At 44.1% G+C, this 14,762-nt stretch overlaps 1 protein-coding gene across 5 annotated transcripts in view; it reads right to left on the bottom strand.

Annotated features, from left to right (window-relative positions):
- The window catches only part of LOC106601438 (RNA binding protein fox-1 homolog 3), a 380,636-nt gene extending 380,125 nt beyond the window's left edge, over positions 1-511 (bottom strand). For 2 of the 5 annotated variants that reach the window (XM_045720266.1, XM_045720265.1), the window contains exon 1: positions 92-511. The gene's annotated coding sequence lies outside the window, so the exon portion shown is untranslated. The remainder of the gene's footprint in view (positions 1-91) is intronic. The other 3 variants (XM_045720263.1, XM_045720257.1, XM_045720262.1) reach the window with 3 other exon arrangements.
- Between the last annotated feature and the right edge of the window lie 14,251 nt (positions 512-14,762).

Raw genomic sequence — 14,762 nt, 5'->3', positions numbered from 1 at the left:
TGTGTGTGTGTGTGTGTGTGTGTGTGTGTGTGTGTGTGTGTGTCAGCGTTAAGTCCCTGTGACTGAGAGGTGAAAGGACTGTTGTACTCACAGTTGTGCTCGTTTCCCTGCGGTCTGTCGGCTTGTCAGAGTTTCATCCTCTCAGCGGTCTGGCTATCCCTGGGCTGGGCAGGGGGCTTTCTGTCCCTCTGCTCTGGACGAGGTGTGGTAGAGAGACTTAGCTACAGACAGAGAGAGAGATAGAGAGCAAAGGAATGATTGCGAGAGAGAGAATCAGAGAGAGAGAGAGAGAGAGAGACAGAGAGTGAGGGGTGTCCTGCGATTGGCCCGTCAGTCCGGGAGAGGGAGCGTTGGTCTCAGTGGTGTCAGAGTCACGAGCGATGAGTCTGTTTGCTCCTATTTAAGAGGCAGTACAGTCAGCCGCTGCATGGATTCCAACAGCACACACTGCTAACGTAGGCACGCTCACTGGCTGCTGCTCACACGCTGCATCCACATCACAGTCAGGGACAGAGAGAGGGAGGGAGGGAGATAAATAAGAAGAGGTGGAGAAAGGAGGGGGGAAGTGATAAAGGGAGGCAGACAGATACAGAGGGCCGATGACAGCTTCAAGCTGAAGCTTCTCCTTGGCTTCTCATCAATGACAGGTACTGAACAAAAACAGAGAGAAAGAGAGAGAAAGAGAGAGAGAGAGAGAGAGAGAGGTAGGTATCCCCCATCCCTCCACACCACCCTCAGCTCCAAAACACACACACATGCATAAACACACACAAAAATGATTGTGCACACACACACAGACAGACCGACAGACAGACAGACAGACAGACAGACAGACAGACAGACAGACAGACAGACAGACAGACAGACAGACAGACAGACAGACAGACAGACAGACACAGACCCACAGACACACACACACAGAGAGAGAATATTCACACAAGCACACAAATCACTCCTCTCCCAACCCCATCTCAATTACCATAGCCCTGGCTGGCAGATGTATGGGAGTTGTCAGCTCTCAAGCTCGGCTCGGGGAGAGATGTGGTTCTAACTTATCTCATCTTATTTAACTGGGCAGTAATCAGAAAACAGTGGCAAGCTCATTTAGAGTCGGGTTGGCTGTGCAGCGCTGGGGGTGGCGGGGCCACGGACACAGACCGAGGCAAATGGCAATTATCACATCCCAAGTCATAGAACAGCGCCCCACAGGTTCCATTAAGGCCATTAGCACTGGGGGCCAACACTGAAACTGATCCCAGGCCTGTAGGATAGATAGGGCAGCAGCGTCTGTGAGAGGAGGCAGTGTGCACTGTAGCACAGGCCTGGCCAAGGGGTACTCCGTTAAGATTGATCATCAACATTTTAAATGGAGAATTGAGGGCAGTCATGTGAGTGGAAGGATTCAGGGTTTGTGTTTGGTTGTAAAACTGATTTAATGACGTCCTGACAATGACATCACATGTTATCATGCTGTAGATTCATTATTCCTCCAGATTGTGCTCAATGGAATCATCTGTTTCAACAGAATCATCTATGTTTCAACAGAATCATCTATGTCTCAACGGAATCATCTACGTCTCAACGGAATCATCTACGTCTCAACGGAATCATCCACGTCTCTCAACAGAATCATCTACGTCTCAACGGAATCCTCTACGTCTCAACGGAATCATCTATGTCTCAAAGGAATCATCTATGTCTCAAAGGAATCATCTATGTCTCAACGGAATCATCTACGTCTCAACGGAATCATCCACGTCTCTCAACAGAATCATCTATGTCTCAACGGAATCATCTACGTCTCAACGGAATCATCTATGTCTCAAAGGAATCATCTATGTCTCAAAGGAATCATCTATGTCTCAACGGAATCATCTACGTCTCAAAGGAATCATCTATGTCTCAAAGGAATCATCTATGTCTCATATGAGCAGGACAAGAAGCATTAGGAAGAATATTGGTTTTGACATTTTCCGCCGTAATGCTTAGTTTGACGATGAATGTCACGCTCAGTCTTTTTTTCCTCATTAACTATGGGGCCCGGCACACCAGCACACCAGTTCCAATCTGCTCCCTCCGTCGTCCCACAAAGTCCCTGGAATCCTATTCTCTGTCCTCTTCACTTCACCAAATTCAATTAAAAAGAGAAATTGGCAATTAGATCACTGTTATGATCCTGTAACAATGATCTAATCTGTAATTCATTGGCTTGGCGCTCCCCGGGGGGTCCTGCTTGATGGAGAGGCTCTGAGACTCCTTGGCATTCACCTCAGGCGGTGTGGGGCGGGATGGGCTCTCCTCTCGGCCCCCCGTCACCATTATCCAACCTGCCTGTCTGGTCTCTACTGTCTCACCACCACCACCACCGAGGCCTCTGCTGGCCCGCGGCAACAACTCACTGCACCCACACGTACTGTATACACACACGCATAAATAAATGTGTACACACACATACGCATACACACAGTGATTTGCTTTGTTTTATATGCATAAGCTTCATTCAGCAGGCTGCTGGTGTTTAAAGAGGACAGAGAGCACACACAAGCACATGCCCCTACATGTCGCCTCTCGCGGGAGAACCCTCGGCAATGTTTCCCTCCTTCATTTAATTAACTATATTCCAATCTGGGGGGAGGGGGTGGGCAGGGGTGCAGCTCCAGGCTAAGAATCACATTGAGATAAGGGGTGAGGGTGGTGAGGGGGGAGTTTACCCTGAACACACCCAAACCCGGTGTGTCTTGTCACCAGCCCTGTGACTGGAGCCCTTTGGGCAGCTGACCCTACAGCACCACCAAATGGTTAGCATCATCCTCCTGGAGCCAGGTCGTGGCCACGTGTTTATCTGTCGCTACAAAGCCTTGTTACCTGGCAACATTTAATACTTTATAGAGGTTTTATCTCATCATAGCCTCTAGGGTATATTTAGTCCTGGGATAAATGCAACAAACACACGCAGACAGACACAGTATTGCAGACCGACACACAAACACAGACACACGGATACACACACGGACACACACACCCACAGTGATTGCTCTGCTTGGCTCGTTTAGCACTTCTAAGGCAGAGATCCCCAGAGGCCAGCTATCACATCCAGTTACCGTGGCACCAGACATGCCCAGACCCACCTGGCTGCTCTCACCTCAATCTGAGGAAGACAGGAGGCACTGTAATCATGTCACACAGGACACACACACTGAATCACAGACGCACAGAGACACACACTGAATAACTGATTAACATACTGTACGCACAGACACACACTGAATCACTGAATCACAGGCGCACAGAGACACACATTGAATCACTGAATCACAGACGCACAGAGACACAGACTGAATCACTGAATTACCCCGCGTAGAGAGTTTGACTGTGTGATATTAGGTTGCTTCTTGTGTAAATATTTTACGTCTGGATTTTAATGATTTGTATGAACCACAGACACAGAAAGGCACAGACGCAGAATCACAGACAAGATTGGAGTAAAATACATCGACATAAACAACATAAGCCAACACACATACTAGAGGGACACACAGACACTCTACCATCAGCCCAGGTGTACGGTGATGAACAGTGACATTGCTCTACAGTCACTATCTTTCCAAATCTAACCCAAATTTCCAACGAACCATCCGGTAGAATATGAATCATCAGCCAGTTGTCCTGGGAGACCAGATTGACAGTTATTATTTTCAGTCGCTGCCTCTTTTAATAATTTGATTTGTAAATAACTGAAAATGAGTCAAATGATTAAAGCATACAACACTGACAGTAACTGACAGTGGGAATGACAGGTAAAATAAATGACAAACAGCTATATTAACAGGAACGAAAAGAAGGGCCCTAATGAGAAAGCTCTGCCTTCATTGGTGACTCACATTGATGGCTGGAGGTAATACAGACGTAATGGCTGCTAAAGTATGAGACAGAGAAAAGAGAGGGAGTGAGTGAGAGAAGGGAAAAGAGAGGTAGTGAGAGAGAGAGAGAGAGAGAGAGAGAGAGAGAGAGAGAGAGAGAGAGAGATAAGCAACAAGGTAGAGGAGGTGGAGGAGAGGAGGACTGGCCGGTGATTAGTCCGCTCCAGCGTTGGTTGAGGCAGGTTGACATGGGATGCAATTATGGAGGGGAAATTTGCGGGGCCCTCAGGCATGTGGCAGCCATGCTGTCAACTCTGGCTGACGTGTGGGCTCTTGGCACCGGCAAAGATGTCACAGGTGCTTACTGTACACTTCACTACAGCAGCATTCCTATAAAAATGGGCCTAAGTTTAACCAGGAGAGGTTGGAGAGGAGAGTGTGATGGTTACAGGCCATGGTGTGTGAGTGTGTATGTCTGTGTAGGTTTGAAAAGGTGTGTGTGTGTGTGTGTGTGCGCGCTTCGGTCTGTCCCTGTGCAAGCACTTGAGCGTGCATGTGTGTGTTCGTGTGCATGCGTGTGTGTGCAAAAGGTGCTATGATGGATAGCACCACAGTAGAACAGCTGTTTTAACACCAGTAGGCTGTTAACACTAATCTACCCCCTACTCCTACCTGATGCCTCAGTCTCACTCCCTCTCAGTCCCTCTCTCTCTCTCCCGCTCTCTGCTAAAGCCACCAATCTCCATTGTGACTGGACCAGTTTCTCACACTGTTCTCCCCATCTTCTCTTTGTCTCCCATGTCAGCTCTTGTGTATAAGTCCCCCTGCGGTATAAGTAAGCACATTAAGGCCCAAGGAAAATTACCTCGGCAGGACACAGCACACTTTTCTCTTATTTTCTTCTCTGCGTGGCGCTTATCAAACCTGGGCTTCCTCACAGAGCCAGCAGCACACAACTCCAGCTTAAAGGCCCAGTGCAGTCAAAAATGTGATTTTCCTGTACTTTATATGCATTGAGTATACCAAACATTAGGAACACCATCCTAATATTGAGTTGCACCACCTCCCCCCTTTCCTTCAGAACAGCCTCAATTCATCGTGGCATGGACTCTACAAGATGACGAAAGGGTTCCACAGGGATGCTGGCCCATGTTGACGCCATGGCAGGATGTCCTTTGGGTGGTGGACCATTCTTGATACACACGGGAAACTGTTGAGCGTGAAAAGCCCAGCAGCCATGCAGTTCTTAACACAAACCGGTGCACCAGGCACCTACTACCATACCCTGTTAAAAGGCACTTAAAACTTTTGTCTTGTCCATTCACCCTCTGAATGGCACACATACACAATCCATGTCTCAATTGTCTCAACGGTAAAACATTATTCTTTAACCTGTCTCCTCCCCTTCATCTAAACTGACTGAAGTGGATTTAACAAATGACATCAATAAGGGATCATAGCTTTCACCTGGATTCACCTAGTCAGTCTATGTCATGGATAGATCAGGTGTCCTTAATGTTTTGTACACTCAGCGTGTATTTCCATACTATGAGGTTGTAATAATACTGTGAAAATTATGATAATGCCCTTTAGTGTAAGTGCTGTTTGAAAAGACCGCTTGAAATTACAGCCTGTTTTGGTGGGATGGAGTTTTGGACTGCCTGGTGACATCACCAGCCAGTACATTAGTTACAGTTTTTCTCAAGAGCTTTGGCTCAATTCTCTTTTTCAAAATCTCTGAACAATTTGTTTCTTGTTCACACCAGATTTCAATTTCTTATTTAAGCAAATTGCACGTGTTTTGGCACGTGTGGAAAAGAGTAAGTACAAATGCACATGGCTTGCTGATCAAAACTGGTGAATTGATTCTCAGTGAAATGGTCATACTCGTCACAACTTCTAAACATTCCCTCATCGTGTGAGCCATCACATGCAAAATTATCAATTCAATGATCAAAATCAGTCAGACATACATGTATATTCCATAAATATCTATGACATGGAATGTTTGTGATGTCTGCTAAATTGGCAAATGACCTGCCAAGAGACACAGTAATGAAATTGGAATCACAATCTTACCAATCAAGTTTGGAAGCATATACACTACCGTTGAAAAGTTTGGGGTCACTTAGAAATGACCTTGTTTTTGAAAGAAAAGCACATTTTTGGTCCACTAAAACAACATCAAATTGATCAGAAATACATTGTAGACATTGTTAATGTTGTAAATTACTATTGTAACGGCAGATTTTTCATGGAATATCTACATAGGTGTACAGAAGCCCATTATCAGCAACCATCACTCCTATGTTCCAATGGCATGTGGTGTTAGCTAATCCAAGTTTATCATTTTAAAAGGCTAATTGATCGTTAGAAAACCCTTTTGCAATTATGTTAGCACAGCTGAAAACTGTCGTTCTGATTAAAGAAGCAATAAAACTGGCCTTCTTTAGACTAGTTGAGTATCTGGAGCATCAGCATTTGTGGGTTCGATTACAGGCTCAAAATGGCCAGAAACAGTTTATTTCTGAAACTCGTCAGTCTATTCTTGTTCTGAGAAATGAATGCTATTCCATGCAAGAAATTGCCAAGAAACTGAAGATCTCGTACAACGCTGTGTACTTCTCCCTTTACTAGTCTAAAGAAGGCCAGTTTTATTGCTTCTTTAATCAGGACAACAGTTTCATGACACAAGGTGAGACCCAGATGCAATCACAGGAGGCAGATGGTTGGAGTCTTACAATATTTATTAATCCCATAGGGTAAGGCAAGAGAATGGTTGTGGACAGGCAAAAGGGTCAAAACCAGTTCAGAGTCCAAGGGCAGGCAGCAGGATGATCAGGCAGGCAGGAAAGTAGTTCAGAGTCAGGCAGGGGTCAAAACCAGGAAGACTATCAAAAGAGAATAGCAAAAGGAGTATGGGGAAAAACACGCTGGTTGACTTGACTAACATACAAGACAAACTGAGTGACAGAGAGACCGGAAACACAGGGATAAATACACTGGGGAAAACAAGCGACACCTGGAGGGGTGGAGACAATAATGAGGACAGGTGAAAGTGATCAGGGTGTGACAGGGTCTCTGTACGCCTATGCAGATATTCCATTAAAAATCAGCCGTTTCCAGCTACAATAGTCATTTACAACATTAACAATGTCTACAGTAAACTCAAAGTCAGTAAACTCCTGCTTAATCTGGAAAAATCACCTTTTTATTTAATTGTTTGGTTGATTTGGACAGGTTGACAGATTTTTGCTTTCACCTGGTCTGGTAAAGATATGAGTATTCTGCTGCAAACATTTACTTCCCCATTTTGTTACAAAGTCAGCTTCAAATTTAAAATAGAAAATTCAAATTTTTATCTACACAATACTCTAGTCAAACTGGGTGAAAAATGGTCATATTTGTGAACTAAAACGCCATCTTGATTAGGTAGTATTGACTCAGGGCATTGAATAACAAGTTGCTCTCCTTTGACAGTGATTACACTCTTTCTGGGTAAGTCCCACACCTGGATTGTACAATATTTGCATGTTCTTTTAAATTCTTCAACCTCTGTCAAGTTGTTGATCATTGCTAGACAGCCATTTTCAAGTCTTGCCACAGAGTTTGAATCTGATTTAAGTCAACTTTAACTAGGCCACTCAGAAACATGCAACCCGTCAATCACCACCTTCCATAGACACCTGAAACCCCACCTCTTTAAGGAATACCTAGGATAGGATAAAGTAATCCTTCTAACCCCCCCCCCTAAAAGATTTAGATGCACTATTGTAAAGTGGTTGTTCCACTGGATATCATAAGGTGAATCCACCAATTTGTAAGTCGCTCTGGATAAGAGCGTCTGCTAAATGACTTAAATGTAAATGTACACTGTATTTCTGATCAATTTGATGTCATTTTTAATGGACAAAAAATTTGCTTTTCTAAATGACCCCAAACTTTTGAATGGTAGTGTATATACAACGACCAAAGGGATCATGTTTGTATGTGGCTGCTATGAAAATGAACTGTGTTTGCATGTGATCAGGGGTGTATTCATTCCACCGATTCTGTTGAAAACGTTTCTTAAACGGAAGCAAACGGGAAAAAAACAGGAATAAACATACCTGAATCTGTCCAATAGAAACTCTCATTTGCAACTGTTGGACTAATGATTACGCCTTAGATCAGCTAGATGCAGGCCAGAGTGTGCAAGGCGGTATTGAATGTGTAAATGTCTGTTACCTTTATTACTCACATTTCTTTCAACCTGTGCACCTACGTTGTAAACTTTCATTCATAGGCTAGGTTATAGCAACCCCACTCTTCCACCAAGGCACCTGATGGGCATAGGGAAAATGTGATTATCATGTAGTAGCCTAAACTTATTGATGTTAAATTGAGCTGGGTGAATGGAATATGAATGACAGTCATCCAATATGCTGTAATAGAAATAAGGCCATGCTCATAAAAAAAAATGGTCCTCCCTCATCTTTAACGCAACCGACCGCCACGGCTCTGAACCTGTAGCTTTTACCGAAGGACAGTGGATCGTCTGGATTTCTGTCCGGCCTTTCTTTTTTTTTATCATAAACCCATTTTCCCGAAAATGGATTTGTACAAAGACTTCCAGACTACCATCATGGGGCTTGAAAGCCAACTCTAGCAGGCCATCAGGTGTGATTTTCCACTTCAGACATTTATTTTGGGCTGCAGCAGCACAGGAATGGGCCCTCTGAGAGCAGGGTGGTGTTGGTCAGGTCTCTGTGGGCAACAAAATGCTTGGTTGCACTGACTGTGAGCACCCCACTATCATGTGCAGGAGAACAGGGATCAGACAACACAGTGATACCCAGCAAGATGGCCAGATGTCCTCCATTCAATAACAACTTGGCTCAGCAACATTGATCTATGTACATTCACATCCACTCATGCTTGTATAACATGTTTAGAGGAAGGGCAATGAGGAGGCTAACACCTGTAAAGTGGATACATGAGAGGTGGTAGACATGACCTGTTTACAGAGTTATCACAGTCATTGAGGCTTTGTTAGTGTTCTTACTGTTAGCCTCAGTGTTGTGTTGTGTTGTGTAGCCCTGTGTGTCCCGGTGTCCTCTACCTGAACCCCCCCCCTCCCCCGGGGGTAACTTAGTTGCGGAACATATAAGCCCCCCCCCTAATTCACAGCCCAACACCTAAGCTGGCAGTGGAGACGATGGGGGCCTGATTATATCAGGAGAACAAGGGCTAATTAAATAGGGGTCTGATCACTGAGGAGTAAATTATTTAACACCAGAGACTCAACTCTCTCTTCATTAGATCCTAAACCACAGAATTCTCCCTCCCTCCCTCCCTCGTCTCCCTGCGTGCCTTGCCTTCGTTCTCTTTGTAATGACAGCTTTACCATGTCGCTCTTTCATCTTTGGGAACCGTGTGCCATTCGGTAGAGGCAGCATGGCAGAGAGAGAGACAGTATGAAAGGTCTAGTTTAGGGCTGTGACCACTGGAACATACCCCATCTACCCTATCATGGTGAGTTGATTAGACACGACATCAAAGGGAGTCAACCTACAGATTAACATTTAAAGATCTCCTGGCAAATCAACACATAATTGACACAATCGGAAACAAATTCATTGTTTGCCACATCCCCCTACCCCCTCACAAGTGCATTAGAATGGATAACCCTTACCACTATCGTGCACTTAGAGAAAAGCTAGTAGATTGTAAAAGTTCTGTTCTGTTGTTGTGTTCCCAAACAGAATGTGGTGGGAGACTTGTAGAGGGAGCTCAGTGTTCAGTCCCTCGGCAGGGGACTGCTATTCCTACTTCTCCTTAGTGTTGTGGTTTTTCTCTGACAGTCGTACTCTCTCAGGGCCAGTTTTAGACTTACTGATCACCCGCTGGACCACTTTCCCCTCTCTCTCCCATCTACACGGCAACAAATGCTAACTCCAAAAGCCAACGTTCCGAGGTAAAGGGAAAATCACTGACCCGAGATGATACCCGGCGGAGCACAGAACTACTGCTCGCAAACATTATTTTCCATTGGCAATCTGTTCGCCGAAAAACAATTAACCTTAACATGGGCACATTCTATTTGCTCTCCGGATATGCATAAACAGAACTACGAACAACACTACCAACATTATTATTACTATATATAAACTCAGAAAAAAAAGAAACGTCCTCTCACTATTAACTGCGTTTATTTTCAGCAAACTTAACATGTGTAAATATTTCTATGAACATAAAATTCAACAACTGAGACATAAACTGAACAAGTTCCACAGACGTGACTAACAGAAATGGAATAATGTGTCCCTAAACAAAGGGGGGGTCAAAATCAAAAGTAACAGCCAGTATCTGGTGTGGCCACCAGCTGCATTAAGTACAGCATTGCATCTCTTCCTCATGGACTGCACCAGATTTGCCAGTTCTTGCTGTGAGATGTTACCCCACTCTTCCACCAAGGCACCTGCAAGTTCCCGTACATTTCTGGGGGGAATGGCCCTAGCCCTCACCCTCCGATCCAACAGGTCCCAGACGATCTCAATGGGATTGAGATCCGAACTCTTCGCTGGCCATGGCAGAAAACGGACATTCCTGTCTTGCAAGAACTCACACACAGAACGAGCAGTATAGCTGGTGGCATTGTCATGCTGGTGGTCATGTCAGGATGAGCCTGCAGGAAGGGTACCACATGAGGGAGGAGGATGTCTTCCTTGTAACGCACAGCATTGAGATTGGCTGCAATGTCAACAAGCTCAGTCCGATGATGCTGTGACACACCGCCCAAGACCATGACGGACCCTCGACCTCCAAATCGATCCCGCTCCAGAGTACAGGCCTCAGTGTAACACTCATTCCTTTGACGATAAACGCGAATCCGACCATCACCCCTGTCTCCCTGTAGCGCTGTCTTAGGTGTCTCACAGTACGGACATTGCAATTTATTGCCCTGGCCACATCTGCAGTCCTCATGCCTCCTTGTAGCATGCCTAAGGCACGTTCACACAGATGAGCAGGGACCCTGGGCATCTTCCTTTTGGTGTTTTTCAGAGTCAGTTGAAAGGCCTCTTTAGTGTCCTAAGTTTTCATAACTGTGACCTTAATTGCCTACCGTCTGTAAGCTGTTAGTGTCTTAATGACCGTTCCACAGGTGCATGTTCATTAATTGTTTATGGTTCATTGAACAAGCATGGGAAACAGTGTTTAAACCCTTTACAATGAAGATCTGTGAAGTTATAATTTTTTTTCTGAATTATCTTTGAAAGACAGGGTCCTGAAAAAAGGACGTTTCTTTTTTTGCTGAGTTTATATACATAAAAAAAAAAAAAATATATATATATATATATATATATATATATATATTTTTTTTTTTTTATGTATTAACCCCTCCACCACCCCCCCACCCCCTTCGGAGGACAAATATCAGTTTTTTTACAACTTTTCTTCTCCATATACATACATTTTACATACACATTTTGTATACACATTTTACATATATGGTACTTTAGAATAAGGCAGTCACATAACAATAATACATTACCAAATATAAGCTCTTTAATCCAAACCCTCAGCCACTCTCAGCCTTCCCACCATAGACCACTCTCGTTTGGTTTCCATGTGCCATATATTTTTCAATTGTGCTGTGATGTTTTACATTATTTTTTAAAACTTTCTAATCGTATAGTATCCATTATTTTCCATTGGCAATCTATTCGTCGAAAAACAATGAACCTTGTCCTGCCACATAACATGGGAACATTCTATTTGCTTTCTGGATATGCATAAAAAAACTACAAAACAACATCACCAACATTATTAGTATATTAGTATATTGAGTACATTTTCAGATGTCTTATCTAAAATGAATCAAGCTATGGCATGGCAAGTCATTACATTTACTATCTATGTTTTGATAGTATTGCCTTGCCTATCCAGACATCGAATAAAAACTAACATTTGATTTGTCAGTATGTTATTATGGTGAATATATTGATCACATACTGTACCAGTCTCTACAAATACACAATAGAGGACACACAAAGTAGAAAATACTGTATATCGTAAATGTTGTTGTCATGGAAACACAAGTCAGCAACACACATTTGGAGCCTTGAAATAACTCATCCAAACCCCATAATTGTATATCTTTTTTTTTACTTAACCTTTATTTAACTAGTAGGCAAGTCAGCCTAAAGAAAATGTATTTGTAAATTCTATACATCCTCAGTGTTTTGTATTGACTCAAAAGACCTACACTCCTTCATCAGTGAAGATAATCATGGTTTTCTAACAGCGAAATGGATTACACAATGCAGAGAACTATGCAAAAAGTTGACAATGAGAAAGGAAAAAATAAGAAAGACTATTTTACAGCTGTTCTATCTTTTTATTGCTTTATTCTCTGTGAGTAAAGCTGTGCTAATATGGACTTGGTTGTCCTTAAAGCACATTTGCAGTCCATTTACCATGAATATACACATGAGCTTAAAATAACAAAATGGATGTTGACCTTTGGTCTTAAGGCAAACCAAATGCTGCCACGCTGTGTCCCACGCCACTAGGTAGGTGTTGGAGCGATGACTCATTCTACTCCTGTGGAGGTGGGCGGAGCGGGCAGGGCACTGTCTGTGACAAGGCACTGTCTGTGACAAGGCACTGTCTGTGACAAGGCACTGTCTGTGACAAGGCACTGTCTGTGACAAGGCACTGTCTGTGACAAGGCACCACTGTCTGTGACAAGGCACCACTGTCTGTGACAAGGCACCACTGTCTGTGACAAGGCACCACTGTCTGTGACAAGGCACTGTCGCTGTTGCTGCACCCGCTGACTGCCAGCATAACATTTTACTTCAATTAGATAATTGAATGAGTCAATTCCCGTCACCTCTCCCACTCACAACGTCTACCTGAAATAGACTCCCAAAATGATGTGTTCAGAGCGAGAGAGAGAGAGGGATGGGGAGATAGGGAGGAGGGAGGGAGAGAGAGGGGGATGGGGGAGAGAGAGCAGCCCATGCAGCCACACTAAAGCAGCCTGGCTCCCTCTCATTCCCCAGGGAAATTGCATCACATATTGATCCGTGTTCCCTCCACCTAATGGACGTAGAGGGTGGAAGTGCCGCTGGCAATTGGGAAATGGCTGTGCGAGTAACAAGGAGTCATTAAGGCATAAAACCCAGGTGAGTCACCCAAGGACCTATCCTCTGGCCTCGCACAGGGCCTCTCGGTGCTGCTGCCTTTCTGGAGTCCACATCTGTATGTACCAAGGAGGGAGAGTACCAAAGCAGCAGGCCCACGGGCTCAGACAAACATTTATCCTCATTACACCCCATACACTGTCCAATAAACAGGGGAGAGAGACAATCATTCTGTATTACATCCATGACTATAGCACTTTACATTTTCTATCAGTTTAACAGACTCCCTTGGCCATCTTACAATCCTCACATTCATTTTTTACAGCCTTACACACATTCTGTCTTGCCATGCCTACAGATGGGGCTTTTACAGTGCAGGGATTTTCACTGGAGCCATAGTGGTTATGTTCCTTCTCAATGATACAACAGCAGGGTCTGACTTCACATTTCCAGCAATATCACACAACTCAGTGCCAGAGCCATCAATGCTTCATTCTGTTTGACAACAAACACACAGAAATAAAACACAGATTGTGTCATTATACTTCTAAAATGTGTAATGTGCAACATGTCCTGGAGTGGGCCAGGTTGTGTAAAATACATCACCACACTGTTACATGGCCGCCAATACTTCACAAGTTCTCTTCAAGAGCACATGAATGAGCAAAGAGGACATTTTTCAACTACAGCAACAATATGAACTGCACTGGCAAGAGAAGAGAGAAGGGATCAGTGATAATCATCAGTGGTAGGGGGAGGAGGAACATACGCCCAGCCGATGGGTTCACTTTCTGGGACTGGCACAGTTTGATGTTACACACACTATTTGAACTGCAAGGGCAGAGCAAAAATTCAATTCAACACGATGGTTCTGTCTGGGTTTAATGCTCTGTTAAATCAGCGAGAACAAATAGGAACCGTTCACACGCCTTTGTTCAAACGTGAAAATGTTCCCTCTAATTCCAATGCATGAGAAATGTCATCTTAAAGTACAAGTAGAGCTCTCTACTACTCAGCCTTCTGTGCCATTTCAATTTGTTTATTAATCCATTTCCTTGGCTGATGTCACCAGTAAAAAAGCAGGAACAATCATAGCCTGTTAAGGTGTTGCTGTATACTTCACCATTACTCTGGAGGTGTGTATAGACTTCCATATGGATAACCCCCTGCCTGCATGTAAATGCTTGATCACCTCCCGCCCCTAAAACGAATTGGCTGTATGCATGTAAATATGGTGCATTACTTAGCCGAGGTGTTTTACCCCTGTGTCTCAGACTGAAGGTGATTTTGATTTGCTGCCATTTGGATATTAAGTGCAGTGGATATTGAGTGCTATTACAGCTGGGGACAGGCAAGGCATCAATCTCTGTCAGAGAAGTGGAAAATCTCTCTCCAGACAGATGCTGTCAGTCAGGAAGAAACTCATGAGCTGCATGAAAAGCAGGAAGTCCCAGCCGGGGATAATGGACCCTGTGCCATACACCTCGGCTTAGTCTTGAGGCACTCTCACACCTCATCCCTTTTACTTCTTGGGTTGGGGATAAATTGGGTTCGGCTCGGAGAAAGTAGTGACGTGAACGCACCAGGGGTGCTCATCAAATCAATCGTCTCCAGCTCCTTTGGGATGGGCGGTGTCATGAGCATGTATGTCACGATAACTCCGTCTCAAGTTCATTGTCTTCGACAAGCATACATAACACATGCACATATTAAAGTGTATAAACTTAGGACGATATATATGTACTTGTGTTACTGTATGTATCTATCCGTG

The sequence above is a fragment of the Salmo salar genome, chromosome ssa06 (genome assembly GCF_905237065.1).
Source record: "Salmo salar chromosome ssa06, Ssal_v3.1, whole genome shotgun sequence".
Lineage (NCBI taxonomy): Eukaryota > Metazoa > Chordata > Actinopteri > Salmoniformes > Salmonidae > Salmo > Salmo salar.
Note: the sequence above shows the minus strand (reverse complement) of the source record. Positions and strands in the feature narration are given on the sequence as shown.